The sequence below is a fragment of the Pimephales promelas genome, chromosome 25, assembly GCF_988280905.1.
Source record: "Pimephales promelas chromosome 25, fPimPro1.hap1.1, whole genome shotgun sequence".
Taxonomy (NCBI): Eukaryota; Metazoa; Chordata; class Actinopteri; order Cypriniformes; family Leuciscidae; genus Pimephales; species Pimephales promelas.
In genome coordinates this window covers 11,182,357-11,206,635 of record NC_142793.1, presented here as the reverse complement: position 1 = coordinate 11,206,635, position 24,279 = coordinate 11,182,357, and the positions used below count along the sequence as shown (strand labels likewise).

The window sequence follows — 24,279 nt, the reverse complement described above, 5'->3', positions numbered from 1 at the left end:
GTGCTTCTTATCAAAATAGAACAACATCTTACTTTTTTAAAGAAAAATGCATCCCATTAGTAATCAGATTTTCACTATGGGCTCTATCTTGCACCCGGCGCAAATTACTTTATACACTGACGTATGTATCATTCCTATTTTGCACCCGAGCAAGACGCATGTTGGTAAACTAGGATATGAACTTGCACTCCCTGGGCGGGTCAGCCCAAAAAGCACGGTGCCCCTGGTGCTATTTTGCAGTTCCAGAAAACAATTCCGCCACTGACCAGAAAAAAAAGTAGTCTAAAGACAGTGGCGTTGTTCACAATGCTATTTTAAGCGCGCATGCTTGGGCATAATGTGGCGGGTGCACAACGCGCATACACTTTGATTCTCTCATCTACACAGATCCAGCCATTTTTATTTTTGCAAATCATATATTATAACAAGGAAAAATATGCACACATGAGGGAAATCATTGTGATGTCCCAGCCCGTTCTCATCCCAAGGCGTCATATACTGACGCTTTTGTCAATGCGTACACAAGGCACCCTTTAGCGTCAATATGAGACGCAGATAGATATGGGCCAGAAGGCGCCTCCTAGTGGTCTAACCCTAACCCTACCCCAGACCTAATGCCGCCTTCACACTGGCAGTTGAAATCAGCTCCGTAATACGCAATTCGTTCCGAACAGACGTCGTACTAAACAGTGAAAAGCGTCGGACGCGGGTAGAACAAAAATGGCGGCGAGATTAGAAAGGTTGATTCTGTCAGTTCTGTATGATCTCTGATGAGGCTTTAGAGATATTAATAGAAAGGCTGCTGCGTCAGGAAAGTTGCTGAGGATGTTGATATGTCAGGTCGATTAAAAATTGTGATATGGTCAATAGTTCAATGTCTGCCTACAATTTAATTGCATTAACTGCCCTAATAACATTAGAAAGTCATGAAAATAAAAAAAATGACATGACAACTTAGGCTATCGTTATAAAATCATTATTTATTTTATTAAACGTTAAGAATTCAGGTTTGTTTATCAGTACCATAGCAACGCTCAACTTCCGCTGGAATTGTCGGATAGGAACCGTCCGTAGCTTTTCGCAAGAGTTAAATTTTTTGAACGCATCCGGATGACCAACGGACACGATTTTCTTCGCACCGCGCTCGGTCGGACCCATTTCGGACACATTCGCATGCGGTCTGCGAATATCCATAGGAAATGAACGACTTCCGGTCGTTTCGGAGCCGTATCGGAGAGGATTTCAACTGCCAGTGTGAAGGCGGCGTTTGTGAAAAAAACACAAATTAAAATATTTTTGATGAAATCTGAGAGCTGGATCAGTCCTCCATACTAGTCCATAGGCTTCTTGAGGAGTTGAAACTTGCTGGCCTTGAAAAGTTATTAAAGACATCGTTAAAATAGTCCAAGTGACTACAGTGGCTCAATCTTAACTTTATCAAGCGACGAGAACACTTTTTGTCCGCAAAAACAAACAAAAATAACGACTTTATTTCAACTATTCACTTCCTTCTCTATGGGGCACTGGTCAGTTAACGTAGTGTGATAGCGTAGAGCTACGTCACACGTAGGCTCACTATTGGCCGACGCTGGACATGTGTGTAATGTGTGTGACATACAACAACAGAAGCTTACGCTATTAAACTAGTAACCTGACTCGAGGCAGAGAGAGAAGTAAATGAATAGTTGAAATAAAGTCGTTATTTTTGTTGTTTTTTGCGGACAAAAAGTGTTCTCATTGTTTGATAAAGTTAAGAATGAGCCACTGTAGTCACTTGGACTATTTTAACGATGTCTTTAATAACTTTTCGAGGACGGCAAGTTTCAATCCCTCAAGAAGCCTATGGACTAGTATGGAGGAGTGATCCAGCTCTCAGATTTCATCAAAAATATCTTAAATCTTGTTCAGAAGATGAACATGAGGGTGAGTAAATACTGACAGAATTTTCATTTTCGGGTGAACTATCCCTTTAACGCTCATCCAGTGTCCAACAGTATAGCAACCTCATGACCTTCTCTGATAAAATCACTGTATGTGTGAACATGGCTTAAGAAAATCACTAAAGATGTTATTAGAAGCTTAATGGTGCAAAGAATCTAACAGTTTAACTGGTTTTAACCGTGGTCATTATCTGGTCTTAACTGGCTTAGGTTGATCAGCTGGAGTACCGGCTGGTTGGACAACCAAGGTCAACCTGGTTAAAGCTGGTAGATGACCAGATTCCTGCAGAGGGAACGCACAGAAAACCAGGTGTTGCTGAAAGTATATTATGCATTCTGTAGAGGTTTTCTAGAGGACATTACAGAGCTTTGAGAGTATGAAAAATAAATGGACCTCCTCGTAGTACTGGAAAAAAAAAAAAGCTGTAATCACTTGTCGAAAGAGACAGAAAGTGAAAATGATGGTTTTCTTTTTGAGATGCAGAATCCGGAAAACTCCCAGAATGAGGCACTCCGACTAATTTATCTAATGAATAGAAAATAACTGTTTTGGGTTTATTGGATGCTGACTGACGCATACAAACACAGACATCCTACATTCCCTCTCTCAATGTTGTTTTCATTTCTGATTTCCTCTCACAGGCGCGTTTCACGATTTCACTATGGAACCGAAGATTAAGGTGTAATTATCCGTTTGAAGGGTGCTCATTTCTCTCAAAGACACTGGAATTGAGCACTTTAAAAACTTGAAAGCTTTTATTTTATCGTCATCATGCATTTCAACAGGATTTAAAGATGCCCCCTTTGTAGGGATGATGTCTCAGCTAAATTACAAGTTGAACACCCACCTCCTGTCAATACAGAAAACTCAGAATCAAAGCCTCACCTAAATATATATTTTTAGACATGATTCACTGCAGAAATGTCCACAGCAAAAACACAACCATCCAATTTACATTCTTTGTTCATTTCCTAAAAGTATGCGGCATTTGTGTGTAGGTAAATAAGAGAAGGTACCACCATCTCGCTCCGACGAAAGTGACTTGAACGCACCCAATACTTCATACCGCAGAGATAGTACAAGTAGCATGCTAATGCTAACATTAGCCAGCATGCTATCCTTTGTCCTCGTGAATCGATTTAAATGGGGCATCCTTTCCAAACCACAATGAATTTCATCTTTTAATTCTCTTTTGTAATCATTTGGGTGTAGTGGGGAGTATGCGAGTGCAATTTGAATAAATTAATTATCTCCAAAGTTCTTGTACCTGCGGCTAGCGTGCAGCATAATTACTGACCGTGTGTAGCGCTACCTGCGCTGTTAGCTACACGCTCAGCACTTTAAAATGTCAAACATGCTGGAGGAGATGTGTGAACAACGTTTAACAGCCCTCTGGTCAGTGACACACGCATGTTAATTATGATAATGTTATGTTAATTTGTGACTAGAAGATGAATGAACGGGTGTAAAGAGGCCAGATCTAATGGGGGAGAGAGGGGGAGGCAAAATTAGTGCCAGTGTGTGTGTTAAATCATGCAGGGTTGGTGTTTTAAACTTATAGAAACACACATCTATCACCAAAGCCAACCATCCTGGCAGCAATTTGAGAAACTTTAGACATTTCGTGAGCTTAAAATTATAAGGTTCTATTGGTCGAAATTGAGAAATTGAGCATAATCTGATCCATTAGGTGTTTATTAATGCCTGTGTGGTGTTATTTTTGTAAAAAAAAAAAAAAAAAAAATAGATAAAGCTATAATAGAAGATTATACTACATAACTGTTTTGCCAGCTGGGATGTAAAAACTTTGATGCTCAATATCTCAGAACTACCCTAAACGGAGATAGAACCTTATTCTAAGCTCACGATGTGTGTGAGTATTAGCACAAGCTAATAAGTCATTTTGAGAGTGTAACTCCGTTGAACTAGGTACATCTCTCTTGATAAGAAGATTTCTATTCCCATTATTATAAAGGTATTCTACCGTTGAGCTCTAAAGAGGATTCATGTTCATTTGGTCCGACCTAATCTCTCTTTGCATGACATCATCAGAGATTAACATGCAGGACGAGATAGAACTTTTGAACTTATGAACTTTTTTTTGTTTACATATATATATATATATATATAAATTGCTTCATTTATTTGTATTGTATAGTGTTATGAATGATTCGGCAATGTAAATATTTATTTTCGGGTACCTACCCGCTCCCAAAAGTTACGAAATGTGCCAGTAAGAGCGATACAGACCACGTCAGGCAATGGCAGACCTGTCATTCAACCTATTGTAAGTCGATGTACCATCTCAAGGGTTTTGGGAAAATATTATAAATGTTGAAAAAGTTACAGAGTGCTGCTTTAACTAAACCTGTTATATTTTAGTTGACTAAATTTACTAGATTTAGTCGACCAAAAACTAATTGTATATCATCTAACTAGACTAAAACAATTCAGATGACTAAAATATGACTAAAACTAAATGGCATTTTAGTCTAAAACTAAATCAAAATATGCAGTCAAAATTAACACTGATCTGAAGCAAAATCATCTGTGCTCTTCGTCCAGATGTCAGTGTTTAAAGGAGTAGTTCACTTTTAAAAAAAACTTTTGCTGATAATTTACTCACCCCCATGTCATTCAAGATGCCCATGTCTTTCTTTCGTCAGTCGAAAAGAAATGAATATATTTTAAGAAAACATGCAGGATTTTTCTCCATATAATGGACTTCAGTGCATGATGGAACCAAACGGTTCAAGGTCCAAATGACAGTTTCAGTGCAAACTGCAAACTGTTGAAAGGGCTTTAAACGATTCCAGATGATAAATAAGGGCCTTATCAAGTGAAACGATCGCTCATTTAAAAAATAAATAACAAAGTTTAAGTTTTATAAGCTCAAATGGTCACCTTGCTCTGTTCTGTGATGCACGTTTGTGACTCTCCTGTTCGAACTTGTTTATCAAAATGAACGAATCTTTCCCTCTTTCCCTTACCCTTATTCATCGTCTGGAATCGTTTAAATCCCTTTGAACAGTTTGCAGTTTGCACTAAAACTGTCTTTTGGACCTTGAACCGTTTGGTTCCCAGTGAAATCCAGTAGCCTATATGGAGAAAAATCCTGGAATGTTTTCATCAAAAACCTTAATTTCTTTTCGACGGAAGAAAGAAAGACGTGGATATCTTGGATGAAACGGGGGTGAGTAAATTATCAGCAATTTTTTTTTTAAAGTGAACTACTCCTTTAATGGTGTCAGAGACCTGTGCAGATGATGAACACCTGCCATGCTCACACGCTTCATGTGCTTTGAGGAAGCCTGCGGAGCGCTAAGAGGCTTCACCTGCTTTCTTTTTGTTGGCCTTTTCCTGCAGGTCAAAGTCTTTGTTTTAAACGGCAGGGAATTGTCGGTCACGGTAATGTGTCTGAATCACGTTGAGAGCGGACACCTGCTCTCGGAGGAATCCCGCTCACCTGGACTGTGCAACATTTTAAAGGTTCGTCCAAAAAACGAAACGGCTGATGTTTCACATTTGGCTGAAATTTTCTTTTAATGATCCTTTTGGCTATGCTATGCAGTCTGTTCATGGTTATCGATTACTGCGGGTCATTTTGTGGTAAAAGCTCTTACACCTGTTATCCGCTGTCATCTAAGTGGTGCAAAAATGCCTCATGGATTGCCTTTCAAAAACAGGAACCAGATTATGATTATCCTCATGAAGTGCTCTATATCAATACTGTCAAATTGTCTTTGTGCCGTGACAAAAAGCATTTTCACGGATCAGTTCAGCTGTAAGGGACAAACGTGGCATTTGAAATCACATTAGTTTCATGCTGTTTATTGTTTGGCAATATTTGCCGGCTGTGTGGGCTTCAGGCCAGAGCTGACGGTCGGACTTTTCACAACAGATGAATGGCTGATGCTCGGAGCATTATGGGAAATTCATCCCTTATCCCATAATTTTGTTTAAAAATAATCAACGTTCAAGCCGCTGTTCCAGTCGTGTGGAAAGAGATGACTTTTTTTGGACAATTTTTACGCCTAAAGCGCTGCAAAATTTTATATTTACGTTAAAACTGTTAAAATAAATGGCTCCTTTTAAAACCTAGTGCCTTATTGCCTACTACTGAAGGGACAAGACAATCTTAAAGTATTTTGGACAATATAAAATGATTTCGCCTATGTTAAATATATGGAGTATAAAAAGTAACAAATTTTAATTGAAAAATAAAATACATAGATTTATGTAAATACATTTGAAATATATTTGTTCAAATATAATATACATAAAAGTGTATTATGTCAAGTCACCAGCTAATCTCCTACACTCTAAACAATGCTGGGTTGTTTTAACCCAAATTTGGGTATGGACAAACACAAATATTGGGTTAAAAATGTATTATCCAGTTTGTGAGTATTAGAGATTGTTTAAACAAAAGCTGCTACGTGAATATATATATATATATATATATATATATATATATAATTTGCAAATATATTTAAAATGTAGTTATATAAATGTATTTACATTGTCATAAAATAGATTGATGGACTGTAAATAAAATTATATTAAGATTGAAAAGTTATTTTCTTGGCCCTTGACATTTTGTACTATTTTGGCATTTAAAAATGTTGTATGTTGTACATTTGCAGTATACATTGTAAAAAATGATATATATATATATATATATATATATATATATATATATAGGGGCCAATTATATTAACAATATCTTAAAGCGAAACATATTTATACATGTCTACTTTTGGGAACAGGCTTGTCAGCTCATAGTTTTTAATCACAAGTTTTTATTCTCTTTTGGGCCAAGATTCCCCAGCAGTGGCCTAGAAAACTTCATATGAATATTTTCTACATATCTGTCATTCATCAGATCCGCTGATGGCCGGGGAAATACTCTATGACGTACGCTGAGATAAGCATATATGGCTCTCGAGTGCATCAGTCTCAAATCTCAGCACAACTCCGTCCGGGCCGGTGGCTGTTCCCTCAGATAAAGCAGAATATTTAAAGAGTATCTATCAGATACATACCGTCCCTCATCCCACAGGATCGTCGCTGTGGCCCTCGGTGGGCTTGCTCTGTGATGGCAGCTCCCATGTACTCGGCATTGTTTGTACACACAGCATTATTTAGCCGAGGCCTGTGTCGGAATCCATCAGGCTCTGTTTAAGTGCATGCTTCATCTGTTTGTGTAACTTTAGACTGCTAGATTAATGCACGCTAAACCCTGAATGCTCTCAGGCTAGCAGAGAGTTCGCTCCGAGACGCAGTGCATTACGCTCTTATCCCTAATGCTCCCGTGCAGAACTATTATTCAGGATTTGGAGCAGAATTGTCATGGATACAGAGATTATACGTGCACTTAATACAGTTTTACCTCAACCGGAGAAGGTGGCAGAGCTTCAGTTTAACATGTAATCAGAATATCCTTTATTCAGAGCTGGAGATTTGCATAGTTTTTCCTCACATTTTCTTTTTATTCGCAGATGCTCGTCTGGAGTAACTTTTACATATGAACTCCGATCCGTTTGCTTGTGTTATCAGCAGAACAGAGTTCAGTCCTTGTGCTGTATTTATTTGTAGTTTATATGCTTTTTGTCATTAGATCATGATGATTTTGTGTGCCTTGCAGGAATAGAAACCCTGTCCTGTCAGGACAAAAACTCAAGCAGGTTTTTTTTTTTCCCCTTTATCGATTGTACATATTTAAACACCTGTCTTTTAATGTACACATTTATTTGGATATAATTTCAGTTTAAGTATTTTTTTAAGCATTTTTACATTCCCCCATTTCCCTAAATTGAGTAGGCCTACACACACACACACACACACACACACAGACATATATATATACAGTATATATATATATATATATATATATATATATATATATATTTAACTTATTTATATACATACATATATATATATATATATATATATATATAATTTTTATTTGAGCAATTTGCATGTTAACAGGATTTTAGAGTGAAAAAAACAGTATTTTCGTGCCAGTTATATCCGATGTCAACATTGTTGCCATGAAAACGTAATGCCAAAAACCCTAAAATAAATGTAAAATTGATGAGCAATTTTAAAGCTCAATTAATATACACATTTTAACGGAGGATAAACCTGATATTTCTGCATTTAAATGTCCAAATACTGGCCCCATTCACTTCCATTGTAAGTGCATTATCGTTAACTCGAATTTTTAATATTTTTAAAGAAAATGAGTGAGTCAAATTTATTTATTCAATTTTTAATATACTGTACATCTACATTTCTGATTTTCAAGCGTGTTTTTTTTTTTTGTTTCAATGTTTCAAAATTGAAGCGTTTTTGCTGAGCGCTCCATTGCGCCTCAACTAAATTATTATAGAAACTTCAAAATTTCATATACTTTTTATACTATTTTACTTTTATAATATATATGTATAAGTCATTATTGTGTTAAATGAGAAAATCATCAAATAGACATTACCATAGTTCTGACATGAGACTCTGGATGGTGCAGGCTGATGGGTCTCTACCTTATTGGTTATATATATATATATATATATATATATATATATATACAGTATGTATATATATATATATATATATATATATATATGATTTCACTTAAATGGCAATGATAATTACCTATTAATTGTTATTTAAGTGAAATTACTGAACTTAAATATACAAGTTTGATAAAATCATCATTAGAGAAGAAAATTTCAAATGGCATTTAGAGGCTTTTGCATCTGAACTCTTCATGTGTATATTCAAATAAATATATATATATATATATATATATATATATGAATGTATATAAACACAAAAACTTATGCTATTAATCACAGATAATCGATTTGTCAGCACTAATTATGTTACATTATATTTACTGGATCTCAGTATTTTATTTATTTTAAATTCACTTTTTAACAATGCTGTATGGCAAAATAAAAGAACATCACTTTTGCTTAGAAAAATAAGTTTTATCAGATAGGGTGAAAATCTTTTCTACATAGGGAATAATTAATCATGATTATATGATTCATAAAACTTTTATTGGACTAATGAAATTCCTCTGATGTGTGACTGCAGGATTTCTTTGAAATGAAATTCAGTGAATTCCTCTCCATATCCTAATTCAACTTCCTGTGGGGCGTTGCCTATTCAAATCAAATTCACATCCGAGCATTGTCAGGGAGCCGGTTATTCAATTCTGAATTTTACACAACCCTGCTGTTCAATTCTGTCTCGAATCCCTCTACGGAGCCGGATTTGTGAGTATTTGCAAAGTGTGTTTGGGCTTCAGAAGCCAGACATCAATAACGGCTCTGCTTTAATCTACAGCCTGATTCAAATTTAGATTGTCCTGTTCTTTTAAAGTGCTTTAGTCCCAGCGTCTGAGTAATACTTGTGCTCAGATGTGTTTTCTGCTCTCTGGGGTGTGTTTCAGACTGTTCTTCAGATGCTCATTAGATTAAATGAGTATTTGTTCACTCAGACAGAGCACTGCTGTGACATGTGCAGGCGCTTGCACAAAGAAAAGTGTCATGGGGAACATTGATGCTCGAGGATATGTTTGGCTTAGTTATTACTCCATTAGTGGACATTTGCGTCTCCAAACCAACTTATCGTACAAATACCCCGAGGTTTATTGTCTTGAGCAGTGGCGCTATAGTGATTGGCCACCAATTGGTAAAGTTCATTGTCCCTCGAGGCGTTTCAACCTACAACCTTTTTGCAGCGGAGATCTTTAAAAGAATATTCTGGGTTTGAGTTAAATTGACTGCATTTGTGGCATAATGTTGATACCACAAGAAAAAAATAATTTCCACTTGTCCCTCCTTATCTTTAAAAAAGCAGAAATCTGGGTTTTAGGAAGGAACTTAAAATGGAAGCCAATTAAAATGCTAACTGTTTCAATAGTATAGCCACAAGATTTGAGCAATTTGCATGTTAACAGGATTTTAGAGTGAAAGAAAACGCATAGTAACCATTTTCGGGCCAGTTATGTCCGATGTCAACACATTGTTGCCATGACAACGTAACCCCAAAAACCCTAAAACAAACGTAAAATTGATGAGCAACTTCAAAGCTCAAATAATACGCATTTTAACAGAAGATAAACCTGATATTTCTGCATTTAAATACACTTCCATTGTAAGTGCACTACCGTTAACTCGATTTTTTTTTTTTTTTGAAAATGAGCGATTTATTAAAATTATGTATTATATTGTACATCTACATCTCTGATTTTCAAGTGTTTTTTTTTTTTTTTTTTTAGTTTCAACTTTTCAAAACTGAAGTGTTTTTGCTAGCGCTCCAAATTTTTTGCTTCTTTTTTATAGAAAATGCGGGATGAAACTAAATTATTAATACTTGTAAATTTCATGTAATTTTTATGCTATTTTACTTTTTACAATACATGTGTATAAGTCATTATTGTGTTAAATGAGAAAATCATCAAATAGACATTACCATAGTTCTGGCATGAGACTGGTGCGGGCTGATAGGTCTTTACCTTATTGGTTGCAATCATGTCGTTATCTACATAGCACAGCTGATTGACTGTTGCATAAGCGGCCAATGAGCTTGCTGCTCAAACATTCCAATATTTGATGTTGCATTGTTTGCTGTTATCAGTGTGCAGCGCTCTTTCACCTTCCCCAGCTCCACCTGTATAGATCTGCCACGGGGTTTAAGTCATGTATGTCACATGTGCAGTAGCAGCATCTTTAGCTTGTACAGTTTGCCAATAAACACAGCTTCTCTTCACTATGCAGGTGGGTTTAATAATCAAACAGAAGTTTTATAACTTAAATGTTTTCAGCTCAAATTTGTGTTGTTTCACACATCTTTTCCCAACCACACACACACACACCATCAACACCCACTATTAGAGCCTGCTGTCGGTCTTATTAGTTGCAGCCAGCCCATTCTCATCCCAAGGCGTCACATACTGACGCTTTTGCCAATGCGTAGACATCCAACACACATGGCACCCTTTAGCGTCAATATGAGACATATATGGGCCAGAAGGCGCCCCCTAGTGGTGTAACCCTAACTCGACCCCAGACCTAAACCTACCCATAACCGAAGCGTGTTATATTGACGCTAAAGGCTGCCATGTGCGTTGGATGTATATGCATTGGCAAAAGCGTCAGTATATGACGCCTTGGGATGAGAATGCGTTGTTGTAGCTGCTCTCTCTGTTTTGTAGCCTTATGGTGCGTTCACAGCGGATGCGAATAGTGCGTCAGGCGCGAGTGATTTCAATGTTAAGTTAACGCAAAGATGCGTTACATGCGTAAAAAATTCCTGCGGCGTGGTAGACGCGAATACACATCATTCGCGCAAATTGAGCATCTGGCGCGTTCAGTACGAATGATTTAGTTAGTGCTATTTGTGCATTCACGTAACAGTCTCATCCCAAGAAGTCATATAACTGACGTCTTGGGACGTCTTTTGACCATGCGTCAATATCCGCCCTTTTAGGGCCCCCTTAAACGTCGGTAGATGGCGATCCTGGGCCGTCATACAACTGACGCTTTACCTTTAACGTCAGTTAGGTGCTAAAAAGGCGGATATTGACGTATGGTCAAAAGACCTTATCGGTTATATGACGTCTTGGGATGAGACCGCGCTGATTCACGCATTTGACGTGAATTCACGCCTGCCGCCCAAGTTGAAGAATCAGAATTTTGGTGTCAATTCGCGTCGCATTAACCAATCAGGAGCCAGCTGCTTGCTCACGTGGTGAAGTATCTGGATGCTTCAAATAAATGATTTTGTAATATGCCTGGTGTGGTTCTAATTCACAACAAAGCAAATATTTTATCAATTAAAACTTTATTTCAATATATGAGACATGTTCATTTTGTTCATTCCATATCTAGATTATATGCAATATTATTATAAGGTAAAGACAACCAACAACATACATGTGCATAAGTTCGTGTCTGGACGTGAGAGAGAGAAAAAATCACAGGACAGGTTAATAACTTTTAGAGGTTGGCTCTGTTTATCCTCAAAACTAAAATAAATGACAGATTAGGTGGATGAGGGCGAGGGTGATCCTCACTCACTCCGATGCAGGACAACAGGTCATCAAACTGAGCGCGGGACAGGCGGAAGTACCGCTGACAGCGGCCGTCATCCAGCGCAGCTCCTGGAGCGAGAAAATGGTGAAACTCGCCAAACGGTTCGCCTCCGAAGGGTCCGGTGGACACAAATACGGCGACAATGATCCCCACACCACTGTTCTGCTCTCCAGAGTAAATACAGACCGGTGACTCTCTCGATGAATGCTCGATCAACAGAAAAAAGATGGCCGCCAACGGGTTTTGATTCTGACGCGCATAAATTTCGCTTCAAACTTTTGTTTTTACACGCATCAAGAGCAAAATTGGGCTCAAAGTGTTCAAGCGTAAAATAGAGCCCGACCGATAAAGGATTTTGAAGGCTGATACCGATAGAAATATTTTTTGGTTTTAAAATCCGACATTCCGATATATCGGCCGATTTTTTTTATTTATTTATTTATTTATTTATTTATTTTTTATTTTTATTTTTTTTATTTCAGAAACGCGCAACAAAACATTAACAGATTTCCGTAACATTAGTTATTTTTAGTTATTTAACTAAAATAATATGATAATGCATTTTAAAAAAAAACTTGTTTTTTTTATTGTCACAACAGAACAGACTGATGATAGTGGCATTAGCTAGCTTTGTGGTTCGCTAGACTATGAGCCATAATTTAGCAATGGATAACGTCATACTGCAAATTGTAAAACATACATTTTCAGGCCAAAGAGAGATCCGTCTCATTGCTATAACTGTCACGCGCTATTAAAGAAATACTTCAGTCACATTTTCAAAAGTTAAAAGGACAGTCAGTCAACTACACTGTAACAACGTAACATAATTATTACTAGCTAATTCCGCTTCACTCTCGGCTTATTTAACAGCAGCAAAACTGGACATGATTCACAAATTTTCTCATGCTTATTTGAGTTAAGAGAACTGATGGAGATGTTCTTTTATTTGTTATTCAAGCAATGTACGTCTCGTGACCAACTCAACGAGTGTTGCCAACAGGGACGGTGTAGAGTGCCCTCTGGTGGACGAACTATACAACTCAAACACTCATGACATGGTTCAAGCATGTTTCGTCCGATTTTATTTTATTTTTGAAATATTCATTTATCGGCCATTATAACTGCCGATACCGATAGTTTGGAAAACGCCTAATATCGGCCGATAATATCAGCCTGCCGATATATCGGTCTGGCTCTAGCGTAAAACTAGATGCGGTAGACGCGAATTTGACGCGCTATTCGCGTCTGGTGTGAACGCACAGTTAGTATGCGGCAAACTTGCCCCCTAGTTCCCCCGTTTGGTGACCTGGGTGTTAATAACAGCTTAACACGACGCCATCTTAGGGCAACGTATCTGCCCTCTAACAAGCTCTCTCATGCCACAATACACTGCATGCGTGTGTGTGTTAGTGCTGTCAAATCGATTAATTGCGATTAATCACTGTAACCTTAATCACTGATTTTTTCCAAAGAAAATAAGGGATACTTGAAGCTATTGTTGTGCTTTCTCGTGTTAAACTGGATACAGTGTCCGTGGAGGCGTGAAGAGAAGCACACAACAAAGAGAGTCCGTTCAGGAACTTTACTGAACTTATTCAGACACAACTTTACATCAACTGTGTTTGTATGCTCTTGCCCAGCGCCGATGGGTTATATTCGACCATCTGCACCGGAGCCTGCGAGCATACTGACGCTAAACGTAAACAAGCAGTGAATTAATCCCTACGTAATGACGCAACAACATCTGATTGGCTAATAAGAACACATTACGTATACATGTAAAATAACTGTAACAAACTATGTATTTATTTAACTAACACTATAACACCACTCCCCTTTTTTTTAGCTCTGCAGAGTCCCTTCTGCATCTCTTGAGGGGAACAATTAACTTTTTGTTGTCTTCTATTTCCTTTGTTAGTCCATATAACGACTTGGGGCTCGAACAAGTCGCCCCCGTTTTGTCTTCATCCCCTCTTTTCCACAGGGATTAGGGTCACAGTTAGAATCCGTTACAAGAAGGGTCCGAGGCTCTTCCGGCACACTGCTGGCAGAGGATGAAGGGTTTGGTGCTTCTGCCCCTGTGGCAACAGGTACCTGAGCACTTCTTGGAATCAGTGAGCCTTCCTCGATGCAGGTGTATTTGTGTCGCAGACGCTGCATCCAGGCAGGTATGTGGTCACTTAGATAGGGTTGTAAGCGATCATGATGCAGTACTTTCTCACTTCGTCTGTCCCTGACTCGGTAGAGCACTGGTCCAAGGCGTGCTGTGACGACCAAAGGCCCTTGCCATGGGGGTTGGAGTTTTGGACTGTAGCCCTTTCTCCTGCTACTGACCCTCACTGACACAAGATCACCTACTTGATAGGACTTCTCTCTGGCTCGTAAGTCATAGACCTTTTTCTGGCGAGTCTGAGCGGTGCGCAAGTTCTGACGCGCTACCTGATGAGCCTGCTGCAGATTAGCTTGCAGTTCTTGGACAAACTCAGGTGTACTTTTAGCTCCCCTGGTAACCTCAGCCGTCCTTAGCCAGATGTCATGTGGCTGGAAAACATCTCGCCCCAGCATCAGCTGATTTGGTGTGAAACCCGTTGCTGAATGTACAGTGCTCCTGTATGCTGCAGTGAGTAAGGGAAGATGTTCATCCCAATTCCGTTGACTTTGGTCCACATAACACCGTATCATCTGCAAGAGCGTTCTATTGAATCTTTCCACTTGCCCGTTCGAGGCCGGATGATAAGGTGTGGTCCGGGTCTTGGTTACTTGTAACAGGCGACAAACCTCCATGAACAGCGAACTCTCAAAGTTCCGTCCTTGGTCAGTGTGAATCTCAAGGGGAGCCCCAAAACGTGAGATGAAATCAAACACCAATCTCTTTGCTGTTGTCTCAGCTCCTTGTTCGGGGACAGGAAATGCCTCTACCCAGCGAGTAAACTGATCAATTATAACGAGGATGTACCTGTTGCCTGACTTGGATTCTGGAAATGGTCCTAGGATATCAAGGTGGAGTCGGTCCATAGGTGCTCCAGCCTGGTAGCTCTGGAGCTTGGCCCTCCCCATGGGACTTGTTGTCTTACAGGAACTACACTGTAGGCACTTCTTGACGAAAAGGCGTACATCGTTCCCCATATTGTACCATTGGTAACACCTGCGGAGCCGCATAAGCGTCTTTTCCTCCCCTGAATGACCTGCTTGAGCTGGATTGTGACAGGATTGGAGAACCTCATTTTTCAGGGAAACAGGAACAAGTAAACGCAGAGATGACATACCTCCATTTAAATCATCCCACCGGTAATAGAGGACCCCATCTCGCATCTCTACTTGAGACCAACACAGCCAGTATTTGCGAACTGCTGGGCTATGCATCATGACCTCTTCCTTAGCAGGCAAATAGCCATCAGACATCCATTTATGGAGAACTGAAAGGTCTGGGTCAGCTAACTGTTCTTCCCTGAGACTTTGCGAACTCATCGGTTGCAGCCAGTTTGAGGAAGGACCTGGGTTGTCATCACCTACTTCATCTACATCACTGGGAGTGTTAGCGCAACTATCCTCATTCTGACGGTCAAGGGAGTGTGTGCGTCTCACCGCCAAGGGAATGACATCTTCGACATCTTCCTCGAATCTGGCCCATTGATGGTGGAGCTTCCGGCAGAAGCGACAGCCCTTGCATGGCAAGCTATCTAGCTCTCTTCCTGCTTGATAACAGTCACAAGGTTCTTCATTCAGAGTCATTCGAGACAGAGCATCAGCGTTGGAATGATATGTACCTGGCCTATGCTCGATGATGAAATTGTACTGACTGAGTTCTTCAAGCCACCTAGCCAGTTGGCCCTCTGGTCTCTTAAACCTGTATAGCCACGTTAGACTGCTGTGATCCGTCCTGAGTAAGAAGTTAGACCCCAGCAAATAATGGCGGAACTGTCTTGTGAACCTGACAACTGCTAGAAGTTCCTTACGTGTGACACAGTACCTCTGGTGAGCTGGTGTGAGGAGACAGCTAGCAAATGAGATAACTTTCTCTTCCCCCCACTGCAACTGTGAGAGAACTGCTCCAATGCTCTGGTTGGACGCATCAGTGTCCAGGACAAACTGTCCAGATGTAATTGGGAACACCAAAATGGGTGCAGTTGTGAGGCTCCTTTTAAGATGTTCAAAGGCCTTTTTCTGCTCCTCTTCCCAGAAGAAGGAACTCCCTTTCTTGAGCAGCATCGTCAAGGGTGTGGTGATTTCAGCAAACTTGGCAACAAACCTCCTGTAATAGTTGCACAAACCGAGGAAAGACTGGAGTTCCTGGACACTGGTTGGGGTCTTCCAGTTCCTAACGTCATCAATGAGGGCTGGATTGGTCTTAATTCCTTCGCCACTCACAACGTGACCAAGAAACAGGACCTCATCTCTTAGCAGGTGGCATTTCGAGGGTTTCAGCTTTAGTCCATATTCCTGCAACCTCTGAAAAACCTCTGCAAGCCGCTCCATACACTGTTCCACATCTTCACCGAAAATGATTATGTCATCAAGGTAGATCAGTAAGGTGTCCCACTGCAACCCTCGTAGAACCAACTCCATGGCCCTCTGGAATGTGCTGGGTGCGTTACACAACCCAAATGGCATTCTGGTGTACTCATATAGCCCATACCTCGTCACAAAAGCAGTCTTGGATCTGTCTTTTCTATTCATTTCAATCTGCCAATATCCTGACTGAAGGTCAAGTGTTGAGAATGTCTTTGCACCACCCAGCACATCCAGGCATTCCTCTATTTTTGGTAGGGGATATGCGTCCTTTATGGTAAGATCATTAAGCTGGCGATAATCTACGCACCAGCGGACCCCCCCATCCTTTTTTCTTACAAGGACAATAGGGGAAGCCCATTCTGAGCTTGAGGGGACAACGATACCTGAATCCAGCATTTTCTTGAGATGTGTTTCCTCCTCATTCCAAAACCCTAAAGGGGTACGTCGTACTGGTTGTCGAACAGGCTTAGACACTCCTGTGTCTATGCTGTGCTGCAAAGCAGAGAACTTCCCAAGGTCATCATCAGTTGCCGCAAAGACTGTTTGATATTCACTCAGCAGAGCTACTAACATCACTTGTTGCTGCTCAGTAAGGGTTTCACTCGCGCTAGTGAACTGTCTGAGGTGCTCAGGAAGGTCTAGAGCGTTTGGTGAAGACACCCTTCTTATGTGATGCTCACCAGGAGGCTCATTGGCAGGATATTGTGTCGTTGAGTTCCTGTCTTTTGCATACAATGTAGCATCACCTGGAACCATGTGCGCTATCTCTCCCTCCTCCTGAGCGTCTGGATATGCTTCGATAAGCACACCCAAACAGACTCCCCGTAATAAGGGCCTACTGGAAGCTGTGACATTGCATAGCCTGACTGGGATCCTCCGTTCCATGTTAATCATGATGCTGCCTGACGACACTCCATCAGCCAGGGTAACGGGCTCTAGAACAGCCGGGAGTTCTGGGTTTGGGTCGTCTACCACACCCCACACTAAACATTCACACTCCGGCGGCACAGTGACATCTCTCTCCAACATCACTCTCGAAATGGCATAGTCTGGGCCCTTGCCTTCGGATATATAGGCTGGCATGAGTTCAGAGCCCATAAAGACTTTACCAGAGGCATGTATGGTGAAATCAGCAGCTTTTAAGAAATCTAAACCCAAGAGCAAGGCATCGCGAATTGGTGCAATGCAAACTGTCCACTCCAACACCTTTGAGCCAATTCTGAATTCCACTGCCACTCCACCTGTTGCTGACATCTCCCTTCCAGTTTCTGCATTTCGGAGACACACATTTTTCAGTCCTGAAGGCGATTTGGCAGGTAATTTGCTGTACGTCTCTTCAGACATTATCGTAGCCTCAGCACCCGTGTCTATAACAGCATTAACTGGTATGCCATCGACAGTCAGTGAAATCATTAAACTGGGCCCTCGACTCTCAGCTCTGCTCACATGTACAATAGACGGACTCTGCTCTGCATGTTCAGAGTGACTTTGATTTGAGGGCTCCATTTTGGCAACATTATTTGTAGGGGGACTTGCAGATGGACTGGGGGACCGTGAGCAGTTTCGTTTGAAATGTCCCTCCTCCCCACACTGAAAGCATGGCCCGCTAGAAGTTCTGGTGGGGCTGGTATTTTGATGTCTGTATCTGCTTGACTTGAAAGGGGTCTGAGCTGCACGTCCTCTTTCTGACTGAACTGCCTTACTGGAATTTATTTGTTGAGTGGGTCTTACGGTAGAAGGAAGAACAACAGAAGAGGAAGGAGGCAGGCGGGCTATGGCTAATTGCAGCTTATCAACTTTATCAATGAGTGTTTGTAACTGGTGCTGTGTAACATAACCAGGCTGTGACTGCACTCTACGTGACTGTAAGGCAGGTGCCTCCTCATCAGAGTCCATGTCTTGATCAGCCCAGGATACTCGACGTGTCCTCCCCTTCAGATCAAAGTCTCGTCCGAGTGTGGCTTTGAAATTGTGTTCATAAGATGATACTAGCCGTTGTGCCTCATCCAGCGATACAGGGTCACGGTTCATAACCTCGTATGCCACTTTCTGGTTGCGCAGCCCTTTGAGAAAAGCATCAGCAGCAATTTGTTCCCTGAGCTCAGTGTCAACTCCAGGATAAGCTAAAATGACCAGCCTGTGAACCTCCTCTGCGAACTCTGAAACAGTTTCTTTAGACTGGCGCAGTTCTCCAAGTCTCCTCCGTGCTGTGGTGGGAGGTTCTTTCTGGCCAAATCGGAAAGCCAGCTGTTCTTTCAAAAGAAAGTAATCTTCACGTATGTGTTCGGGTAATGAGCACAGATATCTGACAGCAGCTCCCCGTAGACATTCATGGAGCTTATCCACTCTCTCTACTGCACTCCATCTGTAAATGACAGCTCTGCGCTCAAAAGGAATAATGAAGGAGTCCCAGTCATCCTTACCATCGTAAGTGTCAAGTTTAGCTTTAGGTCCATCTGAAGCTCTACCACGAGGGGTTGGGTGGTGATGGGTGGGCGCTGCAGCATTTAAAGGTGTGTGCGTGTTTTGACCCAAGTTGAAAGAGCCATTATAATGGCTGGGTACCTGTGCACGGCTTCTAGGTCTTACATCAGGGCCAGGTGTGGAGGAAGTTGGACTAATTGGGCTACGTACGTGTCTATCAATGACTGCGAGCTCTGCAGCAAAAAGCTGTTCCGCATCTGAAGGCCCTGTAGCATCTCCATCTGTCATAAGGGTTCTATCAGGGGCAGCTGCAAATGAGGAAGAGTCATCATGTTGGTGGGGACCACGTGTTACCTTACTGGCATGGGGCCGCTGCGTAAGGGCAGACAAACTAGCCTCTGTTGCTTCCAATCTTTGTAGCAAAGGTGAAATGGCATGTTGAAGTTGCTTATTTTGTTGTGACAGCACAGCCTGTAGCCATTGTGGGGGGTCTGGAACAGCTGATGCTCCAAGGTGGACCTCTGGCTCACCCTCATCCATGTTGTAGTACAATTTAGCTTTAAATGTTTTTTTTTTTTTTTTCTCTTTTTTTTTTCTTCTCACTGATGATAAAGTTCTGTTGTTTTCAAGGCTCAGCTTTATGCAGAAGCTTATATTCCATTAATGTCTTTTCTTTTTATTGTTTTAGTATAGTTTTAATACTGAATACTGAAATTATGTGGTTTGTGAACTTCAATATAGATTTGCAGGGCTGTTTATGTCGTATCTGTGAATGTTTAGAAGTTTCTGTGAAAATTGGCAGGCAGCCAACAGCAGCGCTAGATTTGGCAGACTGCCAGCTCCACGCTTCTCCGATGGGGGAAGGGAAACTCCGTGCAGCACGTGAAATGGTGGTCAACGCGACGACCAAACGTGGTCAAACAGTCTTTAATACTACTCCACAACAGCGTTTGGCATTGATTATAATGTCCATCAATTTACAAAGGATGCCCCAGCAGTTCACAACACTCACAGTTCACTGATGACGGTCAATCACGCTCAGCTTCTGACACCACTTGTTGTGCTTTCTCGTGTTAAACTGGATACAGTGTCCGTGGAGGCGTGAAGAGAAGCACACAACAAAGAGAGTCCGTTCAGGAACTTTACTGAACTTATTCAGACACAACTTTACATCAACTGTGTTTGTATGCTCTTGCCCAGCGCCGATGGGTTATATTCGACCATCTGCACCGGAGCCTGCGAGCATACTGACGCTAAACGTAAACAAGCAGTGAATTAATCCCTACGTAATGACGCAACAACATCTGATTGGCTAATAAGAACACATTACGTATACATGTAAAATAACTGTAACAAACTATGTATTTATTTAACTAACACTATAACACTATTTTGGAGCTCAACTGATCCCAGAATTTGTCTTTAACCAATCAGCCAACTTTAGGGCCAGTTGGTCATTCATAGTGCATCAGCAGAAACACACACATATGAGAGGCTTCTGTAAAATTCAGCTGCTTTATTTAAGGCTCTTGTTGTTCTAGTTGTTCTTTTTTTAAGAGACCTGAGCTCAGCTGTTCCTCATGATGTCCTTGGATGCTCCCACTGGGCATCGGGCTGCTTCTGAACCACAGCTGTGGACCCAGTGAGCCTGTAGAGGGCAACAGTCCTGAGCCGAGGGATAGGAACACAACCCTCTCGAGATTACAGAACATTTGGCCTAAAAGAAGCTGATCACTTCAGCTATGATACAAAGTTTATCTATGATGTGGTGCGGTGGGTTGAAAGGTGCACGTCTGAAAATCTGGAAGGCATGTAGTCATGGCAACAAGCGGTGTTTAAAGCGCAATGCATTCGGAGTGGTAGCAGAAAACTAATGTGCTCAATACCTCAGTCTCAGGAGGAAGAAACAAGCACGTGTGATCAAGCACGTCAGTCTGAAAAATCCGGAGCAAACAACTTTCATATGCAAATATGTATGATGTGCAGCGTCTCGTGCTCTCAGGTCTAAATAAAACCTTCGTTTTTATTGCATCAACATCAAAATAATGCATATACAGACATTTATTTTATAAAATATGTTCTGCCGTCTAGTGAATTTCTTGGCTGATGTAATACATATTTATATCTATATGGGAATATGAATGATTTATTGTCTTATTTCACCATATTAACTATCGCATTTTATGTATTTGTATAGAGTGGGGTCCAAAAGCCAAAAGACAAAATCAAATTTAAACCTGAAAATAAACAGATTGGATTTAAAGAAATATATTATAATTAAATGTTTTACACAAAACTGGAGTTTATGCAGCAGCCACTGTGAACTCAAAATATAGGCTACAATATTTAAAAAAAATTGACATTTCTGAATATCATGTACTTTTTCATTCAAATTTTTTGATGATAATATAATTGCAATGTGTTTGTGAATGTGTGTATATACACCTGTTTATTTTTAGGTTTAAATGTGATGTATATTTATAATGTATTGAATTGCGGGGAAAAGCAATTTTTACGAGTGCTCTGAGATTTTTGGACACCACTATCAATCATCAGAGCAGCCTGTTATTCACATTTTCGGCAGAATGTTATTTACCATGCAGTGTGTGTTAATATTATTTTCAGTTTTCCTCTTCTGTAGTAAACATGCTACTGCTTATTTCATTTTTGCCTTGGGCTTTCATCAGATCCAAATACTAAAACAGAGATAATTAGGAAACTGAAAATACAACAGTGGGGAATAAGATTGAGTTTCCTCTGGTGATTTTACACATCAAACACATAGCAGCTAAAATAATCTGGGTTCAGACCTGACGGGAATTCGGGAAAAGCATCCCTTTATCCTGTGTACAATGGAGGGAAGCTTTCTGAACCTTATGATTCGATTCGATTCAGGTCATGATTTGGCCATGATCCAACTCTAAAAATGCTTTTACAACTCAATAACCTGCCCAAAAGCCAAAGTAAAATATGTCTGCACCTACTTTTCTAGTATAAACTGAATAATTCATCATTTAAAATGCCCCTATTATGCTATTTTAAAGGCTCCTAATATTGTTTTGGAAATCTCCTACAAAATGATTACATGCAAGGTCAAAAAACACTTTCATTTTCTCATAATATACACTCTTGGAAGAAAAGGTTCTATTTAGAACCTTAAAAGGTTCTATCAGCGCTACGTATTTGGAACCCCTAAAAGGTTCCATACAGAACAATTTTAAGGGTTCAATAATAAGGTTCTTTGGAACCAGTAAAAAGGTTCTATATGGAACCTTTTGAGTTCATTCATTATCATTTGTTTTGTCCTTTCCGGATTAAATATTTCATATTATTGACAAACATCAAGACCCTATTGTATTTATGAATGCATGTGAATGATCACAAAATTCAAGATATGGGGGTTAGAAAATGTATATATTTATAGCATTTTATGTAGTTAATCAATATCTACGGAGGCGTATTGCATTCACTTGAAGAACAAAAATCTACTCTGTTTTTCTGAATTAACGAGTTAATTTTTCATGTGAAAAAAAATTTGCTCTGTTTTTCTGAATTAATTAGTTAATTTTTCATGAGAAAAAAATGTTTTGCTCTGTTTTTCTGAATTAACGAGTTAATTTTTCATGAGAAAAAATTTTTTTGCTCTGTTTTTCTGAATTAATGAGTTAATTTTTCATGAGAAAAAAAGTTTTTGCTCTGTTTTTCTGAATTAACGAGTTAATTTTTCATGAGAAAAAAATGTTGCTCTGTTTTTCTGAATGAATGAGTTAATTTTTCATGAGAAAAAAAAATTGCTCTGTTTTTCTGAATTAATGAGTTAGTTTTTCTTGAGAAAAAAAAGTTTTTGCTCTGTTTTTCTGAATTAATGAGTTAATTTTTCATGAGAAAATTTATTTTTGCTGTTTTTCTGAATTAACTCATTAATTCAGAAAAACAGAGCAAAAAAAAATTTCCATTAAAAATTAACTCATTAATTCAGAAAAACAGAGCAAATTTTTTTTTCTCATGAAAAATTAACTCGTTAATTCAGAAAAACAGAGTAGATTTTTTTTCTTCAAGTGAATGCAATACGCCTCCGTAAATATCACACAAAGAGTGCCATTTCAGTTTTTCTCCCCAAAAATCAGCATGACATTACTACAACAGTTTAATAAACAATAATTTAATTACAACGACAAAATGTTGCAGAATAATGTAATATATGAATGAACATTTGTGCCAAAAGGATTCTTTCTTGTCGTTATAGAACCTTTTTAGCATAAAAGGTTCTTCGGAGTTGAGTAAAGAACCCTGTGCTTCATATATAGAACCGCAATGAACCCTTTTTTCTAAGAGTGTACGTTGTAACATCAGCTCTTTCTCACAGTGTCTGAAACGGTTCGATAAAGGATTCAGTCTCACTAAACCCCGCCTTTCTGAGAGCCTACACTGCTCTGATTGGTCCGATGACTCAGTCTGTTGTGATTGGTCTCTGACTTACAGCATGTGTTGTAAACAAAACGATTAGCATATCTGAACACTTGTGGACCGTGATATGAACAGCTTCATGTTTTATCGTATCAATTCGAGCTTGAGTCCTCGTCCTTTGGAAGTGCAGCAAATGGAATTTGCTTTTGCAGTGAAGAAAACATCTTGATGTGTCGAACACGAACCAAACTCTTCCAGGCCTCAGCTACAACTACAGTGCTTGAGGGTCAAAGTAGACGTCATTCTCGGCTGGCATTTTCCAAATTCGTTACAAAGACTGGAACGACTTGTGTCAGGAATTCCAGAATCAGTTCTTTCTTTCGGGAGACCATAACTAAATTTGTCTTGCACTTTAATCTTTGCAGACCTTTTATATTCACAAACGGTTTTATTACACACTACATGAAAGGTAATATCCAGAAAAAGCATAATAAGGGCACTTTCAAAATTCGAAGTATGAATTTTTGTGAATCAATTAGATTGAATCATTTGAGAACCTGCTTCTTTACAGCGGCTCTGCTCTCTCGATCGCTCCTGATATTCCTGAGCATGTGCAGATTTCGTGTGATGGGATCTTCATATCGCTGGGGGGGCCGGGACCGCCGAGACCTGTGCAGACGTGACGCGTTTTAAAAATGGATGGAGCTGAAAATGGCACATTTATGGTGATTTATTGTCATTCGGACGAAACCATACGAATGTCTTGTTTAAATGATGAGCCATGTTTTCCAATTAAATTGTGGGTGCGTAGCCTGACAGAATGATAGCTCTGTTCCTCATATATCACACTGGTGTGTGTGAGCGTGTGTGTGTCAAGGTAGAAAAG

The 24,279-nt window shown here is 39.9% G+C and overlaps 1 long non-coding RNA gene across 1 annotated transcript; it reads left to right on the top strand.

Moving 5' to 3' along the window:
- Nucleotides 1-5,159: 5,159 nt before the first annotated feature.
- Nucleotides 5,160-24,204, top strand: LOC120477554 (uncharacterized). The gene is made up of 2 exons (XR_005622418.2): nt 5,160-5,430; nt 23,965-24,204. It is a non-coding gene; the product is annotated as an uncharacterized LOC120477554 (long non-coding RNA).
- Nucleotides 24,205-24,279: the final 75 nt, after the last annotated feature.